The 20041-nt window shown below is 42.1% G+C and overlaps 1 protein-coding gene across 1 annotated transcript in view; it reads right to left on the reverse strand.

Moving 5' to 3' along the window:
- The window catches only part of Cog4 (conserved oligomeric Golgi complex subunit 4), a 204862-nt gene that overhangs the window by 163663 nt on the left and 21158 nt on the right, over window positions 1-20041 (reverse strand). The window lies entirely within an intron of this gene.

Raw genomic sequence — 20041 nt, forward strand, 5'->3', positions numbered from 1 at the left:
CCAGTGAGCAGTAGGGGATGCCCAGCTACCAGCGAGGGTAGTTCGTCTTCCCAGGGAGGGCATAAGGAGGAGGAGGGGCGGAGCAGCACCCCTCACCCCCGCTCCCGATCATGGAAGTCGGAATGTTATTCTCGTCTTGGAATAGAAGTGGAATCATGTGTATAACGAGGTTGAAGGACCGCTCGTTATGGATGCCCGCAAAACGTAGAAGCGCACGGTGCTTACAACGGCCAGAGCCCACACACGGGCTCAGTGACTCTACGACGAAGAACAGATGTAATAACTCGACGCAAAGCAGAAGGAACGACAACGAAAGAAATTAGGTTCAAGTAGACCTGTGGATGGAGCGCATAGAAAACGGGAAGAGCTTGACGACTACGGAGGAAGAGAGAGGGAATGAATGCCCCCGTGACTGAGCCCTGTGAATGAGTGTATGAATGAGGTAGGAGATCAAATTTCCCGGATTCTTTGCGCAGGTGGAAGGGTGTGTTCTTCATTGAAGATGGAATTGGATCTAGCGTTGTTCTTTTTTCCCCTTTGGTAGGGAAAGTCATCTGTGTAATTGATGTAAGACCTTATGCGTGGCATGTGGGTATAGGAAGTTCCCCTAAGGATGGCAAGAGTGTCAGTATTTTTAAGGAATTAGGTTTATCAATGTGTTATGTATGTAACTCAATGAGTAACCACAAGCATGTGGTACCAAGGGCCAGAACATGGTCGGTAGTACCTTTAAGTTTAATGGAGTGCATATGGACGTCCTAGGTCCATTCCCCAAGGGGACAGGTAGTTAAGTGAGTAGGTAAACCCCGTATCCAGGGTTACCCGGGGAAAGGGAAGTGAGGAAGAGGCACAAGTCAATGTTAGTGCCGTACTTCAAGCACGAGAGAGTGCGAGAGTACATGGGTCTTGAGATAATGTCTACCACGAGGTGATTGAGGTCATAATACTCAGGTTTCTTTTACGTATGTTCGTTCCGAATGTTTGTGAAAAGATGAATTAAATTTTGTTTCGTTTTTTTTTTTGGTTTTGTTCTAAGCATATCACGAGTATATCATTTATCATACTGAGAAATTTCTGTTGCATTTATGTTATGTTGGAAATAATTCAAATTTCATTATTTTGTGTTGGTACCAATTTTGCTATTACCAATGGTTTTATGTATGGTTTTCCATTGTTTGTGTTATACTGTATTTAAAGAATTTCATTTCTCTGTGGAGGGTTTCAGTGTTATTACAGGTAATTATTAATCATGGGTTGAAAATTGAACATCATTACTTATGTTTTTGTTTTTTTTTTCAGGAGAATTAATATTGCTCGGTTATTGATAAGTATGTTTTTCTTTTTATTATTATTCACTGTTTGAGTTTGCTCTTTATTGCAGTGTCACGGATGGTTAGAAATGGTTTCCTTATAATGGTAAATGTATCAAAGAGTGCTGGGATTGGAAGTTATTCATTTTGATTTCTCTTGATTTTTATAATTTTCTTTATTTTGTGTATGTGATGATTGTTGGTCCTTATTGAATTTTATTACATTTGAAACATTATTATTTTTCTGATTTTGTACTCCAAATTTCAATGACGATGTATTTAAACCTGATTTTGTGTTTCTGTATGATCTATTGTGGGCGTGATATTCATCTTTGTGTAACTTGCAATTGTAACACGCCAAAAAGGCCCTTTGATTTGGTTTAGGTATTTAATTTTAATGTTTGCATGCTCCCGAAGAGAGTGGTACTCAGAGGCAACATCTAGTGGAAAAAGGAAGATTGTGTTCAGTGAAAAAAAAAAGAGAGAGAAAAAAAAATGTTTGAGGAAAAAATCTGATAAGTGTGAATTTTACGGGACGTAAAAATTTGGGAAGGGAGTGATGAGCTAAGCACAGTCAGGTTGTTACTTTGTGGAATAAGTGAATGTCAACAGATATCTTCTTTGTTAAGGAAAGACGGTTATAATGTGGCGTGGGATGCCACTTTGAGAATGTCGTTATCGGCTTGGCTTGTAGGCACTCGAAAATGTTCGTTAAAAGTTAGCGTCACCAAAATCTCTCTCTATTGGTTCTTCTAAGACTTTCGGGTCAGCACAACCAATCATCGATCAGGCCATAGAAAGGCCAAGCTGGGCGTTTGAACTGCCCATAGTTTTTTAGGAGTTAGAGTTGGGAGGCTTGAGTGTGTAGACCTAGTTCGTCCAGGTCACGGGTGCCAGAATGAGTGCCAACCAGTACCATTTCTCTGAGGACTTTTTATTAGTAAAGTAACGTAATGATAATTAAGGGCCGCCCTTGTAGCTTAAATAGAATATAGCAGCTGTGGAAAATTAACAATTCGAATCTCATTTGTGCATGTCCCTCTCTCATAATTAAGTGTGTTACCATAGAACGAAATTCCTCTATCTTTGTTTCCCCAAGACGTGAAGTTGAACCCCCCCTTAATACGACCTAAATCGGGTCATGTATGTATGTATGTATGTATGTATGTATATATATATATATATATATATATATATATATATATATATATATATATATATATATATATATATATATATATATATATATATTTGGGCTCAGCCATGTCGTCCTGATGGCAGGTTCCTTAAGGTAGCTTTCTAAGGGATATTTTGCTACAGTGATACTCCCAGAGAATTAACCATAGGTCTCCAGAATTCTAACTCCTGGTGCGAGTATCCTTAATATATCTTTAAGGATATCACATAATATTAAGGGACGTATTTTTTGATAAGACACATAGCAATCTTCACCCTGAATAGATTTAACTCTTTGAGGGGGGAAGAGTGGCGAACGAAGGGGAGCCGTTATCAAGGTACCCGGTGGACCCCCTCCCTGTACTACTATGGCCCGTTAATTCTTTGGACGTAGCATTTAAGGTAAGTGCTCTCCCACTTTTCTCTCGGTATTGTTACTGTTTTCTGGAATATTATCATGCAATCTCCAGCATCTTCACCCTCTTGAAAGTTGAGTATTTAATCTTTCCTGTGTATAATTTACAGCTCCCTTCTCGCAGTTAAATTAACATAATTTAGATGTGTTAAGTGGAGCACTGCCATCTCCGGAGGCGGCCATTTTGAGACTGGTGTCGCACGTCATAAAAGCAATTATTTAGTTAGTAGTGCGACGTTCCCCGTATTTAGCTATAAAGAAATTTTCTAGCTAGTTAGGCAAAATTATACTAGTGAATATTGCATATACATATATAATATTTTCTCTTCCAAAATACAGTGGAAGCTCTACATATGAATGTCCTAACATACGAATTTTCCAACATCCGAAGTAAAATTCGACCAAATTTCTGTCTCGACACCCGAAGTGTTGCTCCAACATACGAAGTAAACAATACGTGTACGCGTGGAATTTTCTCGAAAGCGTCAACCGTGGTTTATTGTTGACGCCGCTAGACGGCAGCACATCGGAGGGACGCCAATGGAGCGTCACCTTGATCAGTCCTCTCATCTCGTGCGCATCGTGTGGTTGTTCTTTATTCGCTCAGTTATTAAGTGTTATTTATCTTCCTTTTTCACGTGTTGTTTTCTGTGTTTCGTAATCATGGGTCCTAAAAAGCTTACTTTTGGTTCAGGAAGTAGTAGTAGTGGTGAGAAAAGGAAAAAGTCAATGCTTTCATTAGAACTAAAGCAAGAAATAATAGAAAAGCATGAGCGAGGTGTACGTGTTAGCGATCTGGCTAAACAATATGGCCGGAATATGTCTACGATCTCGACGATCATATAAAACAGAAGGCAGCCATTAAAGCAGTGAAACCTTCGAAGGGGATCACGATTATTTCCAAAAGTTGTAGCCCTACCCTTGAAGAGATGGAACGCCTTTTGTTAATATGGATCAAGGACAAGGAGATTGTTGGCGATACGATCACTGAAACGATCATTTGTGAGAAGGCCAGCGCTATCTACAGTGACTTGAAGGCGGCGGGCTCTAGGGGTGATGCGGGGGAGAGTTCAGCCGATCCTACGACGGAGGAATTCAAGGCGTCTTGAGGTTGGTTCGAGAAATTTAGGAAACGGACCGGGATTCATTCAGTTATTCGGCATGGAAAAGCTTCAAGTTCGGACACCAAGGCTGCTAAAGACTTTGTTAAAAAGTTCGAAAGCATCGTGGCGGAGGAAGGCTACGTAGAGCAGCAGGTGTTCAACTGTGATGAGACCGGTCTGTTTTGGAAAAAGATGCCTAGTCGAACGTACATTACCGTCGAAGAGAAGAAAATGCCTGGACATAAGCCAATGAAGGATCGGTTGACTCTTGCACTTTGTGCCAATGCCACCAGGGACTGCAAAATTAAGCCTTTATTAGTTTACCATTACGAAAACCCTAGGGCATTTAAAGCACATAGAATTAATAAAGACCTGCTACATGTTCTATGGCATTCTAATTCTAAGACTTGGGTTACTAGGCATATCTTTGTGGAATGGGTAAATGTAGTTTTCGGCCCTGCTGTCAAGAAGTACCTTCAGGAGAGGAATTTGCCTTTGAAGTGCTTGCTTTGTTTGGACAATGCACCCGCTCACCCCCCCGGACTCGAAGATGATATCATCAATGAATACAAATTCATCAAAGTGTTGTATCTTCCACCAAATACCACCCCTATCCTCCAGCCCATGGACCAGCAAGTCATCTCTAATTTTAAGAAGCTCTACACCAAGCACTTATTTAAGCAGTGCTTTAATGTCACGCAAAGCACCAACTTAACTTTGTGTGAATTTTGGAGGAGCCACTTTAATATCGTGCACTGCTTAAAGATCATAGATCAGGCTTGGGAGGGAGTAACTCGTCAGACCCTGAATTCAGCTTGGAAGAAGCTTTGGCCTGATACTGTTGCTCCCAGAGATTTTGAAGGTTTTGGTCCCGAGAATGAACCTGTGCTTGCCGCCGAGGAAGACGTCAAAGAGATTGTATCCCTTGGCAAGTCCATGGGTCTGGAGGTGGATGAAGATGACATCACCGAACTCGTTGATGAGCATTATGAAGAGCTCACCAACGAGGAACTCAAGGAGCTGCAAGCCATGCAGCATGATGAGTTCCAAGCGCAGTTGAGTGAGTCGGAGGAGACCGAGGAGGTAGGCCAAATCTTAGGTACAGCGGAAATAAAACAGATGTTGGCATATCATCAACACGTGGTTGATTTCATCGACAAGCATCACCCACAGAAACTTCAGGTTTGCCGTGTTGTTGCGCAGTTCGATGATGTTTGCTTAACTCATTCCCAAAAGCCGTACCAAGCAACTTCCACTCGATAGTTTCTTTAAAAAATCTCTACTAAAACGGTCTAGTGATGATGATGAAAAGAAAGAAAGTGAAGCAAAGAAAAGGAAGACCGAATCGAGTGAAAGTGATGAAAATTAAAAATAAGAAAAGAAAAAAAAAATGTAAAAAAAATATAAAATTAAGTTAAGTTAAAGTTCACGTAGTTTAAGTTAGTATAAGTTATCGTACAAAGTCGCCGTCCCTACCTCCTCGCTGATCTTCCATCTCCTCCTGCGTAGCAGTCCCTACACCTGCGCTGGCCTGTCGCTAAGGTAAAGTGTTACATAAAAACCCCTTTTTTATTTATTATTTCTTTATCATTATTCTTTATTTAGATATTTCTGTATTATTATATTGTATTAATGTTATGTGTAATTATGTGTAGCCATTTATTAAGGAGTTATTACGGGTTTTTAGGCTGAGGAACGAATTAAACAAATTACCGTGTATTCTTATGGGAATAATTGCTCACATACGATCGTTTAACATACCAAGCAGTTTCTGGAACGAATTAAGATCGTATGTAGAGGTATCACTGTACTTACCTGGTGGTTTTATATATATATAGCTTACATCCCTGACGTCACGTCAGAAAATTCAAAACTCGCGCCAATCGCCGATTGGATAGCCAGGTGTGCTACATGCGTGCCTCTAGCAAGGTACCTAGAAACCATTCCATCAGTATCCATATCTTCCATTTTATAATGAAAATAACATTCTTAAACACAAGACTTACCTGGTGGTTATATATATAGCTGATTAACACCTTTGGTGGAGGGTTAGAGACAGCCAATATAATTGGAATTCTGCTTAAGAGTTTAAATATAAAACAAATTTAAGGGTTCGTACCTGATAAGGAAGCTGACTTCAATGATACTCTGCCATTATGTCTGCTTTCTTTACAAGATCCAGCGGTCCTCTCAGGGGGCTGAAGATCCCTAGGAGCTGCAAACCGGTGATCACACCTCCCTGTGACAGAGCCTCCTCTAATACCCATTTCCGAGGCGCTCTCAAGGAACAAAATAGACCACCTGACAAATCAATGATTGCGGAAGACTGTCACAATCTCCACAAGACAACCATAAAATCACCAAATAAAAGTTCCAAGAGGAGAAAAGGTATTAGGATTAAGGGAAAGTAGTGGTTGATTCTTCCCCCACCACTGTACCTGCTGCTACAAACGGTCCCAGAGTGTATCGGTCCTCAAATAGAGTCTGGACCTTTCTCAAATAGTGTGAAGCAAACACAGATTTGCTTCTCCAGAAGGTTGTGTCCATAATGCTTTGCAACGAACCATTTTGTTTGAATGCCACCGATGTTGCCACAGCTCTTACTTCATAAGTCTTGACCTTTAAAAGACTAAAGTCTGCCTCACTGCAATGAGAATGAGCCTCTTTAATTAAAAGTCTGATAAAGTATGACAGGGCATTCTTAGACATTGGCAAGGAGGGTTTCTTCACCGAGCACCACAGTGCTTCCGACTTGCCTCTTAACTTTTTCGTTCTGTCTAAGTAAAACTTGAGGGCTCTTACTGGACATAAAACTCTCTCTAACTCATTTCCAACCATGTCCACCAGGTGCTAAATCTGAAAGGCCTTTGGCCAAGGTTGGGAAGGGCGCTCATTCTTAGCGAGAAAACCCAACTGTAATGAGCAGATCGCTTTATTATCCTGAAAACCCACATTTCTACTGAATGCATGGACTTCACTAACCCTCTTGGCTGTTGCCAGACTAACCAAGAAAAGGGTTTTCATTGTGAGGTCCTTCAGAGATGTAGAGTGCAGGGGTTCAAACCTGTCACTCATCAGAAATTTTAAAACAACATCCAGATTCCAAGCTGGTGAATCTTGGTGCCGTTGCTTTGTTGTCTCAAAGAATTTAATTAGTTCTTGTAGATCCTTATTATTTGAAAGGTCCAGGTTTCTGTGCCTGAATACAGTTGCCAACATACTCCTGTATCCCTCGATAGTTGATGCAGAAATACTTTGTTTCCTTCTCAGGAATAAAAGGAAGTCAGCAATTTGAGCTACAGAGGTACTGGAAGAGGAAACAGAGTTGACCCTGCACCATTCCCTGAAAACTTCCCACTTGGATTGATAGACTCTGATGGTTGAAGACCTTCTAGCTCTTGCAATCGCTCTAGCTGCCTCCTTCGAAAAGCCTCTAGCTCTTGTGAGTCTTTCGATAGTCTGAAGGAAGTTAGTTGAAGACTTTGGAGACTTTGATGGTGTCTTACCAAGTGGGGTTGTTTGAGTAAATCTACTCACAAAGGGAGGCTTCTGGGAGTGTTCACCATCCATTCCAGTATCTCTATGAACCATTCTCTTAGGGGGCAGAAGGGGGCTATCAAGGTCATTCTGGTCCCATCGCTTGTTACAAACTTTTGTAACACTTTGTACAGGATCTTGAAAGGCGACAAAGCGTACACATCTAGATTTTACCAATCTAGCAGGAACGCGTCCGTGTGTACTGCTTCGAGATCGGGCACTGGGGAGCAATATGTCTCTAGCCTCTTGGTCTTTGAGGTCGCGAACCGGTCTATGTAAGGGCGACCCCAAAGCTTCCACAGACTTTTGCACACTTCTAGGTGTAGAGTCCACTCTGTGGATAGGACTTGTCCTTTCCTGCTGAGACTGTCTGCCAAAACATTCTTTTTCCCTTGAATGAACCTCGTAAGTAGAATCACCTGCCTTTCCTTTGCCCAGATGAGCAGATCTCTTGCCCTCTCGTAAAGGGAAATCGAGTGCGTTCCTCCTTGTTTGGCAATGTAGGCCAATGCTGTGGTGTTGTCGGCATTGACTTGTATTACCTTGTTCCGGACTGACCCTTCGAAGTTCTTCAGGGCAAAAAGATCTGCTAGCAGCTCCTTTTGATTTATGTGGAAAGACTTCTGAATTTCCGTCCACAACCCCGACACTTCCAGTTTGCCCAGTGTTGCTCCCCACCCCGAGTCCGAGGAACACAACACAAGGTCTGGGCTCTTCAGCTCTAACGAGCAACCTTCCCGAAACTTGATCGGGTTGTTCCACCACTGGAGGCAACGTCTCATTGACTCCGTAACAGGAATACACACCTTCTCCAAATCTTTCTCCCTGTTCCAGTAAGAGTTGAGGTGAAATTGGAGTGGTCAAAGATTCAGTCTTCTCAGAGAGATGAACTGTTCTAACGAGGAGAGAGTCCCCAAGACTCATCCACTTCCTCGCAGAACACCTCTGCTCTCCTAGGAACGCACTTATTTTCTGAAGGGCTTGCTCCGTCCTTAAGGGAGACGGAAAAGCCCGAAAAACTTGACTTTGAATCATCATTCCTAAATAAGGAATCTCTTGTGATGGTATCAGAGAAGATTTGTCTTTGTTGACCAGAAGACCCAATTCTTCTGTCAACTTCAATGTTGTCTGAAGATCCTTCAGGCAGCGATCTTGAGAGCAAGCTCTTAGAAGCCAATCGTCTAGGTACAGGGAGGCTCTGATGCCTCTTGAGTGGAGAATCCTTGCTACATTGACCATAAGCTTCGTAAAGATTTGTGGGGCAGTGTTGAGACCGAAACACAGGGCTCGAAACTGAAAGACCTCTCCCTGGAATACAAATCTCAGAAAGTGCTTGAATCTTGGATGAAGCGGGATGTGGAAATAAGCATCCTGGAAGTCCAGTGAGACCATCCAGTCGCCTTTCCTTACCACTGCAAGCACTGACTTCGACGTCTCCATCGAGAACTTTGTCTTCTGGATAAAGCCGTTGAGAGCACTTACGTCCAGAACTGGACGCCATCCCCCCGAGTTCTTGGGAACCAGGAAAAGGTGGTTGTAAAAGCCTGGTGACTGCCAGTCCTGTACTCTTTCTATAGTCCCCTTCTCTAACAAGAGAGACACTTGAAGCTGTAATGCTCGCCTCTTTAATTCCTCCCTGTACCTGGGAGAGAGATCCACTGGGGTTAACCTTAAAGGAGGTTGCTTTATAAAAGAAATCCTGTAGCCCTTCTTTAGAAGTTGAACTGACCAAAGATCTGCACCCCTCTTCTCCCATGCCTGCAAGGTGTGTAGTCTGGCTCCTACGGCCTGAAGGCAAAAGCAGTCAGACTCTGCTTCGCCCTGTCTTGGCTCCTCTTTTCTTAGTTCCCCTTCCATCTGATTTAAAGTTACCTCTAACGGAAGGCTTTCCTCGAAAGGGCTAGGAAAACTTTGGAAAAGGAGTAACTTCTTTAGGTTTGAGGCTAATGAAAGATGATGGCACCACTTTTCTTGCCGTCTTTGAGTGGCCTTCTGCGTTAACGAGGAAGAAATTTCCCTAATAAGATCTTGTGGGAACAGAGATGACGACAGCGGAGCATACAACAATTCAGATTTCTGAAAAGGAGTAACCCCTAGCGACAGAAATGAACACAACTGGGCTCTCTTCTTGAGGATGCCTGCTGTAAAAATCGCTGCCAACTCATTCGCCCCGTCTCGCAATGCCTTATCCATGCAGGACATGACATGGATTAAGCTCGAAGAGTCCCCTTCTTTGAGCGTAGCAACTTTCTTGCCCAAGGCCCCTAGAGTCCAATCAAGGAAGTTAAATACCTCGAAGGCTCTAAAGACACCTTTGAGCAAATGGTCTAATTCAGAGGTAGACCAGAAACCTTGGTCTTCCTCATGGCCGATCTACGGGGAGAGTCTACCAGGCTTGAGAAGTCTCCCTGGGCAGAGGCAGGAACTACCAAGCCGAGAACTTCTCCCGTATCGTACCATATACTGGACCTAGATGCCAACCTAGTACGGGGGAACGCGAAGGCCGCTTTCCCTTGTTCCTTCTTGGATCGCATCCAGTCTCCCATCAGTTTAAGTGCTCTTTTTGATTAACGAAAGAGCACCATTCTAGTGAACAGAGACTTCTTCTTAGGCTTCCCTAGAGTGAATTCCAATGGGGGCGATCGTGGAGCCACGGGAACAAAAGACTGGAAACTCACTATGAAAAATCTTCATGAGCTTCTTTAAGTCTACCGAAGGACGAAAAGGCTTAAGAGACTTCGTCTTCAGATAACTCCTCAAAGGGCTCGGTAGGCGAAAGAGGAACATCAGCTTCTTCCTACGACAAAGACCCTTGACGCTCCTCGGAATGCTCGCGATCCGCGCAATCAGAGCTAAGAAGTATAGTGTTTCGTTCAACAGCCTGTCTGGATGTTTGCTGTTCTACATCGCGTACAGGAGGACGCTCGACGTTACGTCCCAGAGGACGTTCGCGCCCCGGAGGACGCTCAATGGAAGAACGCTCGACGTCACGCCCCGGAGGACGCTCGCGTTCTGATAAACGCTCGATGGGAGGACACTCGCGTTCTGATAAACGCTCGATGGGAGGACGCGCGACATCACGTTCGACGTCACGTCCTGGAGGACGCTCGGCTTTACGAACAGAAGAAAGCACAACGTCCTGCTTAGCTAAAGAAGAACGCTCAAGAGGACGCTCGACATCGCGCCTCGATGAATGCTCGAAAGCGCTCTTAGTAGGATGATCAATATCACTACTAAGAGCATGAACAGCACCTCGATTAGGAGGACGCTCGACTTCCTGAAAGGCAGAACGTTCAACCTCACGTGTAGTACGTTTAACGTCATGTTCACCGCTAAGCGTCACCGAACGCTCAACATGTTTAGAAACTCGATTAACAAGCGTTTGCCGACTCGTCGCCTTGCGCCGTTTAGTGTTTAAAGAGGCGGCTTCCGTATTCTGGTAGCTTTTCATGAATGATGAAACCTTCTGCTGCATTTCTTGCAACATATTAAAATTAGAATCTGCTTGCGTAATGTCAATCGCAAGCTCGTCCTCTCCACCGCTCAAAGACCACTTAGAGCGACCAGTGGGCGAGAGCCAATTTGAAGGGGGCGGAGGAGCATGAATCGATGTCACGCCCGGTTCAGATAACCGCTCAACAGCAGGACGACTCTCAACAAAATCTAATGTCCTAGCAGGACGCTTAGAAGGCGAGCTTTCCTCGGACGAAAAGCATTCAGGGCTGCTCCAATGACTACAGCCTGCTTGTGATGTCCTGGAAGGACGCTGGTCAAATTTCCTCTTAAGAGGTCTGGACGTTTGACGCCAACCTCGTTTAGGAATATCATCATTTGATGATGAGCCAAACACTTTAACCTCACCTTTACCATGGTAAGGGCGAACGTCCTGAGAAACGTTAACAGGAACGCTTGAGGGAACGTCTGCTCGGGAGTTAAAGCCTCTCGTTTCCTTTCGTCTTTCGACATTCCTTCTCCCAGGGGTTGGGGAGCTTGGAAGAGGTCTAGGACTAGGAGAACGACAAGCCCGAGCAGGCGCACCCTCCACAGCCCTAATAACATTCACTGCACCTCTAGCACTTTCACTTTTCAGCTGTTTAACATCAGCCATTAACTGCGTTCTATCCGCAGCGATAGACTCTACCTTCGAACCCAACGCCTGGATAGCCAACATCATATCTTTAAGTGTTGGTTCATCAGTGGTACTCGTAGTGGGATCTGGAACTACCACTACAGGGAAAGGAATAGGAACAGTGACATGGGAAGAGGAAAAATCTGTAGAAGACTGAGAAGAACTACGTCTTACCCTATCTCTTGCTAACTTTCGCATATAGCGATCGAAATCCAGTCACTCGTGATCAGACAAAATAAGGCATTCGTCACACCTATCATCAAGTTTACAAAATTTACCTCTACATTTAATACAGAGTGAATGAGGATCAATAGAGGCCTTTGATAATCGGGTCTTACACCCACTAGCACACACCCTAAAACTACCAGAGGGGGTGGCCATTTTGAACTCTGTAAGAGAGATCAAATACAAGCAAGGGTCAAAATATCAATATCCAAACATATAACTAGAGTATCCAAACGAAAATCCAGAATTATTGTACTTTACCAAAGGGACAGCAATAATCAGTAAAAATGCGAGGAGAATATCCAACCAATGTTACCACTAGCGCCGGCCGGGAAGATATGGATACTGATGGAATGGTTTCTAGGTACCTTGCTGGAGACGTGCATGTAGCACACCTGGCTATCCAATCGGCGATTGGCGCGAGTTTTGAATTTTTCGCCGTGACGTCAGTGACGAAAGCTATATACTGTATATAACCACCAGGTAAGTCTTGTGTTTAAAATGTACGTTTAATCATTGCATAAGGAATTCCATCGGGTCCAGGGCCTGTATCGTTACACTTTGCAAGTGCGGAATCAAATTCTCTTTCAGTAAAAGGAAAATTCTACGACTCTTCACTTCTTGTTGCAAAGTTTAAAATTTTCTTTTCTCCAATGCTCCTATAATGGTGACCAGGAGCTCCTTCACACTTGCATGATACATTTGAAAACTGATCAGCCAGAGCATTGCTAACCTCATTTGCTTCAGTCGCATACTCATCGTTCACCTTTAACACTGGCGGTGGGTTTGGGGTGAATTTGCCAGCAATCTTTTTTCTTCCCCTCCATACAGAAGATGGTGGTGTTTCTACTGTTGACTGACAAAACTAAAGATACCTAAGATTGGCGCCTAGCTTCTTTTATGGCACTACGGAACTGTGCCCTACACTTTTTGTATGTTATCAAATTTTCCTCAGTACAGCGTCTATGCAATTTAATCAGAGATTTTCTGGTGGCTCAGTGCAAGACAGTTAATTCTGAAGACCACCATGGGACTGGTCGTCGTTTAAATAATCCTGTGGTTTTGGGAATCGAATTGACTCCTGCTGCATGAAGAGTACCATTCAGTAGGTCTATGGCATCATCAATACTTTCAAACTGTTCTGCACTCCCCTCAATTTCACTTAGCTCACAAAATTTAACCCAGTCCATCTTGTCAAGATTCCATCGTGGCGATCTTTGTAAAGGTGGACAATTGTTGGTGTTTATAATGATTGGTGCATGATCACTAGTATGCCAATCATCTAATGTCCTCTAATCGAAATCAAGAAGGCAGTTAGAGCTTGCAATTTGAAAGGTCAGTACATGACAAGGTACCTGTCTGAACAAGGAAGTGTGTGGACTCTCCTGTATTAAGGAGTCCAAAATCCTCGTTTTCCACAATTGATGATATAATATTGCACCAGGTGTTTGCTAAAACATCCCCCCACAAAGGATGTCTACCATTCAAATGTCCAAGTAAAAGAAAAGGTTGAGGGAGCTGTTGAATCACCTCTACTAAATTATCATACGATATGTTATCATTTGGAGGCAATTACAGAGAGCAGATTGTATATTTTCTCCTTTATTAATCTGTACGACCACTGCCTGCAGAGGTGTACGAATAGATAAGGTATTTGTGGAACATCTCGGCAAACGTATAAGAGGCTTCCGTCATGGCTCCCTACTCGATGATCATATGGTGTCCTATAGCTAACATTTGTGAGGACAAGGAGTATTAGCATCAAGCTTGCTCTCTTGTAGACATACATTTATGGGGGAATGCTCGTAAATTAAGAGCTTAAGTTCATATTTGGCACTTAAACCCTGACAATTCCATTGCAAAATGGAGGAGAAAATTATGTATTATTTTCTGGAAGACATCTTTGATGAGGTCTTCCCATTGACCATTTTTGATTTGACAATATTTTCTGTAGGCTTCTTAAGTGTGGGTCTTGATAAGTTAGGTTTTACATTAGCCTTTTCAGTGTTCTTTTTACCTAATTCTTGTGGGGGATGGTGGACCTCACCTTGAATTTTTGATTGATTCAAGAAGTTTTCCTGTTGATCTGAAATATCAACAGGCAGAACATCATATCTATTTGATGTCATAACTTTGGTATTTTTAATGAATGGGGGTGAGAGAGATGGAGGTCTCTCTCTTTTCCTATTGACAGGTGGTGATTTATTAGGTTTTGGTGTTTTCCCCACTACAGGTGAACCTGATAACTCTGTTTTATGTGGAACCTCCATCAAATCAGGCAAAGATATAGCCTGAGAGAGGTTAGTATTATCCTTTTTAGTGGGGTACAAAGGTTTAATAGAGGTGAGCAAAGCCTTAGGTGATATTTTTATCCTATCCTCTAGAATTTTATCAGAAGATGGCGAATTTCTTTTCTGGGGAATACAGGCAGTAACAGGTGGGTTGGATGTCTCCTGCCTCATTTTTCCTCCTGATTTCAATACCTTTGCATAACTTGCTGATTTACTCAATATGTCTCTTGGCATGCCCCACACTTAAGTATTCGATACTGGATTTATTGAGAGCAGCCTCTTCCAACTTATATTGCTGGCAGCTCCTATCAGTAGATTTATGATTCAAATTGCAGTTTATATAATTGGCCTCTAGTGTACATTCTCCATGGTAAACATTGGAGCAAGTACTACACATTTTATCATTCTTGCAAACTTTAGATGGATGCCCAAATCTAGAGCAATTAAAACATTGCAGCAGCTTCTGCTTAAAAGTTCGAACTTTAATCCGTTCATTTTCTATGTAAATGTGGAAAGGCACATCAGCATCCTGAAAAGTCAGGATAATCATTGACGTTCCAGGGACTTTATGTACTTTCCACACAGTTAACCCTGGATAGGTACGGTGGGTCGTTTGCGACCCCGAGCGTCAAAAAAAAACAGGTTTTTCTCACGTGACTCACCCCTGTGACTGAATTTGTGGGTGATCGACCTGCAGGAGGTGTCTCCCCTACACGCTCTAGTAGTGTCCAGATGTGCATTGCTGTAGCTGTACTCCTTCCCCGATTTCTGAGACGCGTCGGGGTCGTTCGCGTCCGAGTTTACCCTTCTGAGGTAGTTTGCATAATTATCAAAGTTATTACGTATTATGAAATTGTCGTAGAATGGTGCAACTTGTATAGGTTATCAGTTGTGGAAAGTCTTGGTGGATTGTTTGGCTACCATGTGCATGTTTTTTTTTTTAGTTAAAATGTCGTTCATCACCACGAGGACCATTTTACCGCGAGTGCCCCTTTTTCATTTTTTTTCATTTTTTTGCCAAGTCATTTTTCCGTAAGATATTGCCAAATAGTGTCGTAAAACTTTTGCTTGTTTAGTGTTGGAAAGTGTGTCTAGATGATCTGGCTACCCATGCATGACTTTGGTTTTGTCAGATACGACGTAGTTATTGGTATATTGGGTATTTAACTGCGGTTACCAATTTCTGTTTTTTTTTCAATATTTGTAAAAATTACTACGTAGTAAGGAATTGCCGTATATTATTCATTTTTTTTTCATGTTTATGTGTTAGAAAGTGTGCCTTGATGGTTGGGCTAACACGTGCATGTCTTTTTTTTTATCTGAGATGTCGTATATTAGAATGTCGGGCATTTTACCGCGAGTGTCCCTTTTTAATTTTTTTTAATTTTATTGCCAAGTCATTTTTCCGTAAGATATTGCGAAATAGTGTCGTAAAACTTTTGCTTTTTTAATGTTGGAAAGTGTGTCTAGATGATCTGGCTACCCATGCGTGATTTTGTTTTTGTCAGATACGACGTAGTTATTGGTATATTGGGTATTTAACTGCGGTTGCCAATTTCTGTTTTTTTTTTTCAATATTTGTAAAAATTTACTACGTAGTAAGGAATTGCCGTATATTATTGATTTTTTTTTCATGTTTATGTGTTAGAAAGTGTGCCTTGATGGTTGGGCTAACACGTGCATGTCTTTTTTTTTTATCTGAGATGCCGTATATTAGAATGTTGGGCATTTTTCCGCGAGTGCCCCTTTTTATTTGTTTTGCATTTTTTTGCTTAGTCATGTTACCGTAAGGAATTGGCAAGTAGTGTCGCAAAACTTATATTTTTATAGTGTTGGAAAGTGTTTCTAGATGATCTGGCTACCCATGCCTATTTTTTTTTTAGCCAGATATGGCGTATATATAAGTATGTGTTCGATTTTCCTGTGATTGCCATTTTTTCGTTTTTTCCCATTTCTTTCAAAATTACTACGTACTAAGGAACTATCACAGAGTAATATTTCATTTATATGTTTATTTGTCGGAAAATATGCCTTGATGGTTTGCCTAGCACGTGGCTGAAATTTTTTTTTTTCTGAAATGCCGTATATTAGAATGGCCATTTTTCCACGAGTGCCCCTTTTTATTTGTTTTGCATTTTTTTGCTTAGTCATGTTACCGTAAGGAATTGGCAAGTAGTGTCGCAAAACTTATATTTTTATAGTGTTGGAAAGTGTTTCTAGATGATCTGGCTACCCATGCCTATCTTTTTTTTAGCCAGATATGGCGTATATATAGGTATGTGTTCGATTTTCCGGTGATTGCCATTTTTTCGTTTTTTCCCAATTCTTTCAAAATTACTACGTACTAAGGAACTATCACAGAGTAATGATTCCTCTAGATGTTTATTTGTCGGAAAATTTTGTTTACTTTTTTTTGATTGAATATCATCAAATTTTTTTAGCTAAAATATTGTTTTACATTTTTTTTTTCGATTTTATTTCCCTTCAAAAAAAAATTTTTGGGTCAGAATTTTAATTTTATATTCGTAAAATAATCGACAATTATCCAGCAACCCACCATACAATTTTTATGCATATCCAATAATAATTAGATTAGTAAATAACACCTTGAAATTGACATACCCTTCCTACATTTCAAGTGGCAGATTAGGGAGTCTGAGTCAGTGTGGTTGGCGGCCATTTTGTGGACATATCCGAAGCGTAAGCTGCCCTATCTATATATATTCTTGTTCCCTATAGAATTTGTGATATTTTAGTATATTTTTACCTGCATAAATATCATATTATATATTAAATATATGTATTTTTTTACGAAATTTCCAAGTACTCAAAAAATTACCTTTAGATAAGGCCCCTGATATAAATGTAATTTACAAAATAATGAAGATTTTTTTACATATTTCTATTTTAGGATAACATATGTTTATTCCCTAAAAAAATTAGCCACTTCCTATTTCATTTGGGTACCCAAAAAAATTCATGAAATTTGGACAATTTTTTTTGGCCAAAAAAAGTTACCCTTTTTTTCTCTTTTCAGATCTTCACCTCCATGGGTCTGACTTCATCCAAAATACATCAAGATGTGTCCTAAACATTCAAGAATCAATTCCTAAAAGGATTTGTGTATATATGTATAAACTTTTTTTTTATGAATTTTTATGTCAGGTCTTTTTTTTTTTCTACTTAATTTTTTAAAATATTTATAATAAATAGTTTTTCTGCAGATGAGTAGTATTTATCTTTACAGTTGTTTTAAGCATTCATTGAAGTTTTTTTTGGCAAAAGAAAAAAGGAGGTTACTGCAAAAACTGATTTTTAAAGAATTTTTTTTGGCGTCGGGGTCGTTCGCGTCCGAGTATACCCTTAAAGGGGTGTCCGAGGACCGTACCTATCCAGGGTTAAAGGACACATTGCCAATATCTCCTCTTCTGTAAACTTATAAAAGTCTCTATTAAAGACTACTCCCCTTCCATAACTGAAGTTTAGATGGGGTTTCACATCCAGCTTTATGTCATCATTCTCTGTATTCAAATTGCAAAGTATAACAGATTGTGTTTCTGATTTGGCACTTATGAGGAAACTGTTCTTTCCAAACCGAGATATATCTCCTGGTGCGATGGTACCTACTTTCTTTTGAAGAAATTTACAAATCTTAAAAGAATTTCCTGTACTCTCTTTTGACTATGCAATGAGCCACTTTGGTGGTTTTGGCTTTCTCTGGGAGGGTACAACTACCTCTATACCTTTGTCAATCCAATCTGCAGGTTTGTATATATCTAGATCCTTAGGTACCCCATCGCAAAGAGCACCTTTACGTTCAAATTATTGATTTTAATATTCATAATATTACTGATTGCATTGAATGCTTCATCATGGTTATCAAATGATATCCATGAATCCCATTTGTCACTTTCAAGCCTCATTCTAATTTATTTGATATGACCGTAACATTGAAATGATTTATACAGCACATCGTAATTAGTTTGTACGGGAATCTGAGTGACATGAAGGATTCGCAAATTCTCCATGTCACCCAAATTACTTTGTTTTTGAATATTAGTTGAATGGTCCTTTAGAGTCCAGGTCAACAGGGGGTTAGTTTTTAAAGAAGAAGCAAGCTGAGGTTATCCACCTCTTATCGGAGGATGTCAGTCCTCCTATCCCATGTGGCCCAACATGAGATGAGGCTTCAGCGGGGACCAGTCCTCTATTAGAGAGGGGCTGCCTCTCTTTAGGTGGGCATACACTGGTCAGTGGGAGTAGTTACCCCCTTCCACTGACGACTCCAATGCCTGGCGTCACCCATTACCTGTAAATATGGGAGACTTAAAACTGGATCACTGGAGCCCGACTCTTAACAGACTTGGTCTGCACCCAATGAGGTCTGCCAGAGGATGATGGCGTCTAAATTTGTACAGGTTGAGATGATATGCCATCTATCCCATCCTGTGCCAAAACCAAAGAAGCTGTCAAAACCAAAGTCATACAAGCCAAAGTCGTCAACAAGTTCATGCCTAAGAGGAAGAGATGGGAGAATAAAAGAAGTAATCAAAAGATAGGAGAGAAAGTGCTGCCTAATTTATTTGGATCAACAATTGGGCACCAACGTCCAGTGGGAAAGCAGTTTCCAACGTTCATTCGAGCCCAGCTGCTAATCCCTAAGACCCCCATCCTCGTCAAGGCTTCAGCATCTAGGGGGTGTGGTGCGCTGGGCTGGTGAGTGTTATCTGACTGGAGATCATCTAGGTGGAGGACAAAATGGCCAACGGTAAGCTGGGAAGAAGAAAACTGGAGAACAGCAATCCCGAGGTGACGAGTGATCGCCAATAGGAGAACAGCAGGCAAAGGTTGAGCATCTGGCAGGTGAGTGACGATCGTGAGCAGGCGAACGACAATATGCAGTGACAATCACGAGCAGGAGAATGAATGGAGACATGATCATTGGTCTCGGGAAATAGAGCGCTGTCTGACAGAGGGCGAGGACGAACATCTGGGCGCACGTAGAGGACTACGGTCCCTGAAGGACGAAGAGATCCGAGGGTGGCGTGATGTTCCCTCATCAGCAGAAGGTCAGCGTTGGGGAGGCGAGCAGATGAGCTGGTCTCATCGGCGCGTAGGACTAGCAGGAGCAGGCGAGAGGTGAGCCTTGCAGACGGCAAAAACGTCAATAACAGCACACACTGGGGAAAGGACTTCCACTTTGGAGGACACAGGAGAAAGACCCCTCTGAACCGCGTTGGAGAAGTTCTACTAGCACGTCCTTGGAAGGGGGCCCTACCACACCCATCGAAGGCCAAACCTGCAACAAATCAAGAGAATGAGAAGGACTCGCCCTTGGGAGGGAGGGGGAACAGCAACGTCCCAGGATCCACGAGGTTGCCCTGGAGTTAGCTGATCTACGCTCCTGCCCCGAGCGTGCAGGTTTCTTCACCCTTGAGGAAGACCCAGAAAGTGAAGAATCCCTCCTGGATTTCTTCTTACGCTGACGCCCAAATCTCTCCCACTAAGAAGCAGACCACTCCCTACACTCCTCACAGGTGTTATTCTGGTCACAGCGGCGTCCCCTGCAGGTCAGACACAACGAATGGGGGTCGGTCTCGACAGAGGACATGAAGGTACCAAAAGAGCGGCCTTCAGGCCAGGGACAAGTCCACATGACGACACAGAAGAAGGAACACACACACCTGAAAATAAAAAGAATCTGAAATATCAATGGCCAAAGTCTTTTGAGAGCAGTGAGTGGACACATCCATTCTCCTCAAAGCCAAAACAAAAAGTGGCTCGGATTCCCTAGTGTGTGAGTGAGAGGTGTAGCTGGCAACCCCCACTATCCCTCACTAACCGCCTGCTACCTA

Source organism: Palaemon carinicauda, chromosome 15, assembly GCF_036898095.1.
Source record: "Palaemon carinicauda isolate YSFRI2023 chromosome 15, ASM3689809v2, whole genome shotgun sequence".
Lineage (NCBI taxonomy): Eukaryota > Metazoa > Arthropoda > Malacostraca > Decapoda > Palaemonidae > Palaemon > Palaemon carinicauda.